Genomic DNA, 7,509 nt, shown 5'->3' on the forward strand with positions numbered 1-7,509 from the left:
TATAGAACAACCAGCGTGTGTAAATAAAATACACAATGAATTTCTTATCAAGACCATTTTAAGCCAGACACCTCAGCCCTGAGCCTTAGCAGTGTTGCTGCAGTCAGCGTTAGGGAGGGGGGTAACTGTGTTTTCAGGGTTAGAACCCTCAGTGATGTATTTCTCCATTTCTCTTAATAGGCTCTATAGTTTCTCCTCCGATTTTATATTGGTGTTCATTCACTGTTTATAAATCTTTGTCAGGGTGTGAAGAAATAATCCCTTCTCCAAGAAAAGGAATGGGTGTTAGCAGAAAGGCCAAGAGCATACCAACAGCACATCTATACAGCCCAGTAATGATGTAGTTTTAGTGTTATGACCACATCATCCAGTATGAGGACACTAAAAGCCATGCAGCCCTCCCATCAGCAGAGCCTGGTACACCATATACTCATCCAGGATAGCTGAATACCTACTAGCCTGGTCACAGCAGTAGCCCCAAGTCCTGATCACGCATCAGAGCCTAGTGCACTCACCATTGACCTTGCTATACACATGCTACGGAGTCTGTCCAGGCATCTTCTGCTTTGGGTATCCTATGCCTACTATTAGGTACCCCATGAACAGTAAATCTGGCTCAACCCCACCACACCAGATTCATTGCATTCATGTCACCTCAGGTCAGGTATGTAACCATTTTTCTGCTCTACAGACAGAAACAGGATCACCAGCTGCTTGCTTTTGTATGGGACAGTGTGGTCACGAGGCTGTGCAGCCTCCCCCCTCCACAGTTTGGAGACTGGAACTGCACCAACTACCGCCTGTGTCAGCTGTGGTCTTTGTCTCTCAGCATGACTTGGTGAGGCAGGCAGGCTGCCAGGATGACACGACCATATGGCCTCTGATCAAGGAGTAAGTTCCATTACAGCTATACACTATTTTTGCTGAGCAGCACAGACGTCCCTTCAATATGTTATCTATCTGTCTCTGCTGCTAGCCAGATGTTGGGAACAAACTGGGATGATTATCCCAGTGTGCTGATCTGTAGGACATCAGTGTGACTAAAAGTGACGCTTATGCGCCCGTAGTTTAAATAGAAAACAACTGACCAAAAAACTACATAAGAAGTCCCAGGGAATCTACGTCAGAATCCTCCTGTACTTTGATTTAGTAATGACAATTTAAAAATAATAATAATATAGATATATATGGGTTTCAAAGAAGGTCCTCCTGGAAAATGGGCATTTGTGTAAATTAATGAACTCTAAGTTGTGAAAAATGAAATCCTATAACCAATATGTCAGCAAAAATAGTTCTAGAGGTAGTCAAGTAACAGAGGAAGAAAGGTACCAGAACATGAGTCAGTTTGTAAACACAGTTAGTATGGCAACTTTGCAACTCTTCAGTGTCTTGGAAAGTGCTAATGAAAGGAAAGAGACAGTTATAGACCTGGAAAGCTTTCATAATAAAAGGTACTGAACAATAGGAAAGGAATTGGAGGTTTCTTGGGGGAGGTTGGTTGTTTTTCTTGGTTAGTCCTTGCTGCTACTGTAAAAATAGAAGTAATTAGATCTACTAAAAAAAAAAATCATGAAAGAAAGGAAAACATTTAATTTGAGACAACAGAAATGAAGACTTTTCTTTCTTTAAAACTTCTTTCTTTTTCTCTGAAATTACCTTTAGAAAGCACTTTTCTGTCTATAGCTTACTTCAAGTGAACTTTATGCTTCAGGAGTCCGGCAGCTGAGTCAGTGGCAACTGGAAAAAAGGACTCTGCACATTGTCTGCCTTTACAAACTGGGGAAAAGCAATTTGAGCTGGCTCAGAACTTACAGATGGATATACTATTGAGCATTTTTTTTTTAGTTATCGATGGATTTGTGGAGAGTATTTGTTTTTTATTTCAGCAGCTGCTTGAGAGAGATTTCAAAGAGAGATACAAATTCAAAGGTGGAGGGCAGAGTAAGCTTTCTGCTTTAGAAATATTCAAAGGAAGACTATTGTAATATTGGTCCTTGTCTTGTATGTTTCTACATTTTTCCTAGTGTTAGAAGCAGCAAATGATTATTTAAAGGAGAAAGAAAATTATCATTTGATCATGAAATTCACAAATGCAAACTTGTAAAACTGAATGTAAAACTTGTAAATCTCATGTGAAATTAGAACATAAGCAAGACTTCTATTTTTATAGCATAAAAATAATACAATTTCTTCTTTACTAGAATCTTAAATAGTGTAACAAGTTTGTGTAGAGTTTGGGGCTCAAAAATACAACACACACTGTGACAGCATAGTCATATATGAAACACTGGTCAAATGAAACTGAAATTATAAAGTCGTATATGATAAAGAATAGAGCTGAATTAGTCAGTAATATCATTCTTGAGGTGCATTTCTCCCATCAGGGCTTTTAGTTTCTCTCTAGTATGAATGTGTGTCAGATTCCTTGAGATTTCCCTATTGTTTCTGCTTATTTTGCTTAACTGTGTTGTTGCTCTTCTTCAGGGCCATCTGACCTCATTAAATACTGTTTTCTGTCTCATAAATCACTTGCAAGAAGAGGGTGAACCGTCTCTGATCTCGTTATTGTTGGCAGTCTTTCAGAAAGCAAAGTCATCTATCCTTATTTTCAGAAATGGCATCACTGTGTTCAGCTACCTAAATCTCCCCTTCCCTCTCCCCAAAGAAAACAAACATTGACAAGAATAAGAAATAAGGGATGAATTCCATAGAAAATTAAAATTGAGTTCAAGTAGGAAATACCAATATATATTTTTTTTTAAAGGAGCGGTTATTTAGTAGCTACCTTATGCATAAAATGTTAGTTAGGTGCCTGCAAAAAGTAATAAAGGGGCTGGTCTTTAATCACACAATTAAAACCTTACTGATCTAAGATTACAGCTCTCGGTGTCTTACAGATCCTCACGCAGACCCTGTGCTCACCTGTCCTTCAGTCTTGATTCAAGACACATTTTTAGCTCAAGGAAAATAGGAAATCATAGCTTACTTGACCCAAGCAGGATAACAGCTGCTATCATGGGTAAAGATTGCTTGGCTTAGACCCTAACCAGACATAATGATGAAATCTGATCCAGCAAATGCTCTGGGGTAATATTTGATTGCAAAAACTCGAACAAAGGTAAGGCAATACAAGCAGTGGTGTGAAGAGTTGGAGTGTTTATATGAGCATGGGATCGTCTAGACACTTTAAAGTAATGGTAAAATCAGCTCCAATTGCATCATAGTAAAACTGGAGGGGGGCTGGGAGGGGGTGACAGAGCTTTTTGGCAAAACAGAGGTCAAATTTAGTGAAACTGAGTTGCTGGGGCACTCCTGTGTAACATCTCAGCAAAAAGCCAAAAGTCAGTCTATTCAGCTGTTACTAAAAAAGACACTTCTTGTGGGCTCAGATGAAAATTGTTAACTATTTTTCCCTCGTAGTAAAACCATTCCATAGATGATTCCCAGGTTATTGGAGAGTCATCGTGCCGAGGTGGCTTTTAAAGCAGGTGTGACAACGTATGCTGTAATTTGTGGGAATAAGGTAAAACAAGATAACAGACAAGTCTACTGTCTGCCTCCACCAGCACACAGGCTTGTGGTGCTCCAGGGAGCGGAAACAAACCCTACTAGTGTAGACACAGCAGCCGAAACATAAAAAGTAAAGAAAAGGAATTTTTTTTCTGCCATAGGTTTTGCTTTTGCTTAAAGAAAGGGTAATAGCTATACCAGCAAAAGGACTTTTTACTGGTGCAACTCCTAGGCCTCCTTCCAGCATAGCTCCATCAGCAAAATATATCACTCAACTAACGGACTGACGTGAGCCAGTAAATCTTCTAAGTCTAGACCAGTACTTAGCATTCGATTCCAAATTCAGTCCAGGGAGATGCTATGTGTTCACGTTAAAACCTTAATTGACTGTGACTAAGTAATAATAATTATAAACATAATGTAGCTAGCCAGCATGAAAACCATGCTTATTGTTTTGCATTCTGATATCATCTCAGTGCAGCCAGGAAAAATGTCTGTGATATATCTTCCTTGTGAAAGCTACTTGTAAATTTATTTTAAAAAATTAACTGGAAGATGAAGGCTACTGGAATAGCCCCAAAGTCAAAAATCAGAACCTGGTCAGCCTTTCTTGACCTGTAACTCAAGAAACACATGATAGGAATGATGATGCATTGGTTAACCACATGCGCAAAAGGTGAATAGTAGGAAGAATAGAGAGCAGGTAAAGTTAGTTGTTTCATCGCACATCGCTGTGGAGCAGGGGTTTCTGCCAGCAGCTGAGAGTTTTGTTCTTCAAGCATGTTTAACCTCATAGAGTGAAAATCTTTCCATGGTGTTTGAGCTTTACAGATTTAAAATTACTGTGCTCCTCCAGATGTGACCTTCCCTCTTCCACACCCAACAAAGGCAGCTGGTGAAAGGACTGCGTCACTCTTCTCTATCATAAATTCCACAGAAAGGGTCTAGGGAAAAGGAAAATTCCATGAGTTTCTTTTAATCAAACTTTCTACTATTTTTTCTTTCCTCATAGAATGACAGGGGATAAAGGATGGAGCCAAAAAGAAAACTAAAACAGCTCAACATTAAACAGAGGAGAAAGGGAATGAAGAATTTTAGCTTTTTTTTCCAGAAGTTTTAAAAAACAAAGTCAATTTTCTTTAAAAAGGCAAAGTGATTAAGTGAGCATCTCCTAAAAAATGTCAAATTGGTGATGGAATTCATAAAGACAAATTTAACAAGGTCATTTAAGTCCATGTTAGAGAAAGAGAGCAACAAACATACACTATAGAAAGTGCCTGCACCATTGTTCTGGACATTTTTAGATCACTCCCTTCTCTGCTTTTGAGCAATATTGTTAAATTAAATCTCAGGCTTTGGAGCATCAGATGATTTCTTGCAAGCATCATGAAGATTTTCGATAATGTCTATTTTAAAATTTATTTTAGGGATTATTTCTCCTTGCTAGCTTGTTTTCTCCTCTAAAATATTTGAGATTGATCAAAGGTTACAGTTTTAAATAGATGAAAATAAAAATTTAAATAAGAATTGTTATAAAACAAAATATGCCCAAAACATAATCTAAGAATCCCCAAGTCTGGATTCTATTACTTGCTCATTTTATTATTCTGAAATAGCATTGTTGCAAAATGTAAAACCTAATTCATAGAAAGGCCGTGACATTAAATAGTACATACAGTTTAGAAACAACAGCAATAGCAGTATCTACAACTGAATAGAAATTCACGCAGCTATTAGATCATTTGATTTTTATCTTTCATCCTCCCGCTCTATTGCTTTGTGAAGCATTTCTACACTTCATCTTTTAAAAGAATGTATAAACTATTTACAAACAAAAATATCCATCTTGTTTGGATTTGACCCCTAAATCATTAACTGGAGCAACCGTGCTCTTTTATTCTTTGCTTTTGTATGCATGTGTACTTGAGCACATGTACGAAATATATAAGGGTAGGTAGCTGTAGGAGGATATATACGATCTTTTTCTCCTTTGACACATTTATGTCCTTTCCTAAAATACAGTATGTTGCAATATATGAGCGTTCATATCAGACTCTTACTTGGCAGTCCAAAGATGAAAACCCTCCATTTACTTTCAGAAATACTCATGTATAGCAAAAGGATCTTTTTTCCTTCATTCAGAAAACAAAGAGAACTCATTTTTGTAAGAAGCACGGTTAAATTCCACGTCTCATCCAGTCCTAAACCTCCTTTCTGAGGGATTGCCTACGTAGTACAGGAGCCAAACTGAACAGTAATTTAAAGAGATAGGTCAAAGTAAATAGTTTCTGTAGTAGCATTTGGAATATTTTCCCATTCTTCAGCTTGTATCAAAGTAACTAAAAGTATGAATCACAAATTAGATAGTCATTTATATTCACTTTACTTTATAGACAGTCCTAGGATTAATGGCAATGAATGATGCAGATACAGGTCCACTAGATACTAGACTGAGACAACGCTAAGTTTGCTAGAAAACCTGCCAAAAAGACATCAAATTGCAGCAGCGAGACCCTGCTGGAAGCTGAACTGGAACAGAACAAGTGAAACCACTCTTCCTCACTAACATTTTTCAGAGTCTAACAGTGCTGCCATAACTGTTCTTAATTTTACAAAAAATTTTAGAAAAAATTTTTCAACAGAAACTGCAGTTTCCACCAGCAAAACCAAGCACAGAACCAAGCCTGCTGAACTGCTTGTGTGGAGATACATATATTGAATGCACCCTTTCAATAGCTCTAGGAAAAAGAAGGCGTGAATCCAAGTATCAGTGAAATAATTTGTATTCATAACACTGTCCTAGTTACAAGTGTTTGTCCCCTATTCAGTTGGCATCACCTCTATTCTTCCTTCTTTTCAATGGGCATTTGTTTCCCTAATTCTCCGCCCAGTGAGTGGCAGACTAGCAATAAACAGACACTTGCAGTGCATTTGGATAATGTAACACAAACCTTTCCCTTTGCCAATGCCAGCCATACAAAATGCTGTCAGCATAACACTCTTGGTGAGCTCAAGTAAGCAAGGTGCTCAGTCCATCCCTTGCCAGACACTGTCCTCCTCAGAGGACTGAGATCAACACAGCTTGTGCTCCTGGCCCTTTACCCACGGGGCCTTCTAAAGCTTCAAACGGAGCTGCAGCAGAAACAAGACCTTGCCTATTTTCAATTCCCCCTCCACTCATTGTTACTCCCACATGTTTAATAAAAAACAGCCCTGCCTGCTGCATGTTCTATTCTCACTACAGTCTCTTCAAACCAATTCTGAATTGCATATTGTAAAATACTGGGGGTGTGTATATATATATATATATATATATACAGTACTTCTGCTATGTATAGTCAAGCAAACAGCAAAGTCTGGTTTTCTTTGACTCTGTGGGGAAAAGCTGGTTGAAAAAGGATATTTTTTACAAAAACAGTTCTTAAATTTAAGTCATTCACAGGGCACCGTCTTTCGCTCAGCACTCTTTTCATTGACATTTTCCAGTAAATGTAATTTTCTTGATTGATATGTGATGGAAAGAAGGTCTCATAACTCCCTAAGACTCGAGCACTTTGACATGTTGACAGGCAGGTAATAAGTATAACCCTGACAAGTAGCAGGAGTGATGGCTGTCAGCAGGAAATCTAAGAAGTAGGAAAGCTGAAGGCTTAAGGGAAAGGATGGTAGAAGAAAAGCAAAGCCAGGTTACTCTTGTGATGGGTATCAGTAAAAGCAGAAGAAAATGGGTCTCAGGAGAACCTGGAGTCAAACAAACTTTCCTGTGGAAGTCTCATGATGGTGTGATCTTTTTTTGTAATGCACTCAATAGCACTGTGGTGTAGGCATAATTGTGAAATTTTCACAACAAATTTTGTTACATTACACAAGCTAAAAACTAGGCACAAGAGCTAACCATGACTGAGGTTTGTTATGAGATATAGACCTGACTGGCACTGTAGCGCAAAGAATTATCCTGTACAACCTTTTTGAGGCTTTCAAAGGCATAGCTTCCTGGGG

The sequence above is a fragment of the Larus michahellis genome, chromosome 1, assembly GCF_964199755.1.
Source record: "Larus michahellis chromosome 1, bLarMic1.1, whole genome shotgun sequence".
NCBI lineage: Eukaryota > Metazoa > Chordata > Aves > Charadriiformes > Laridae > Larus > Larus michahellis.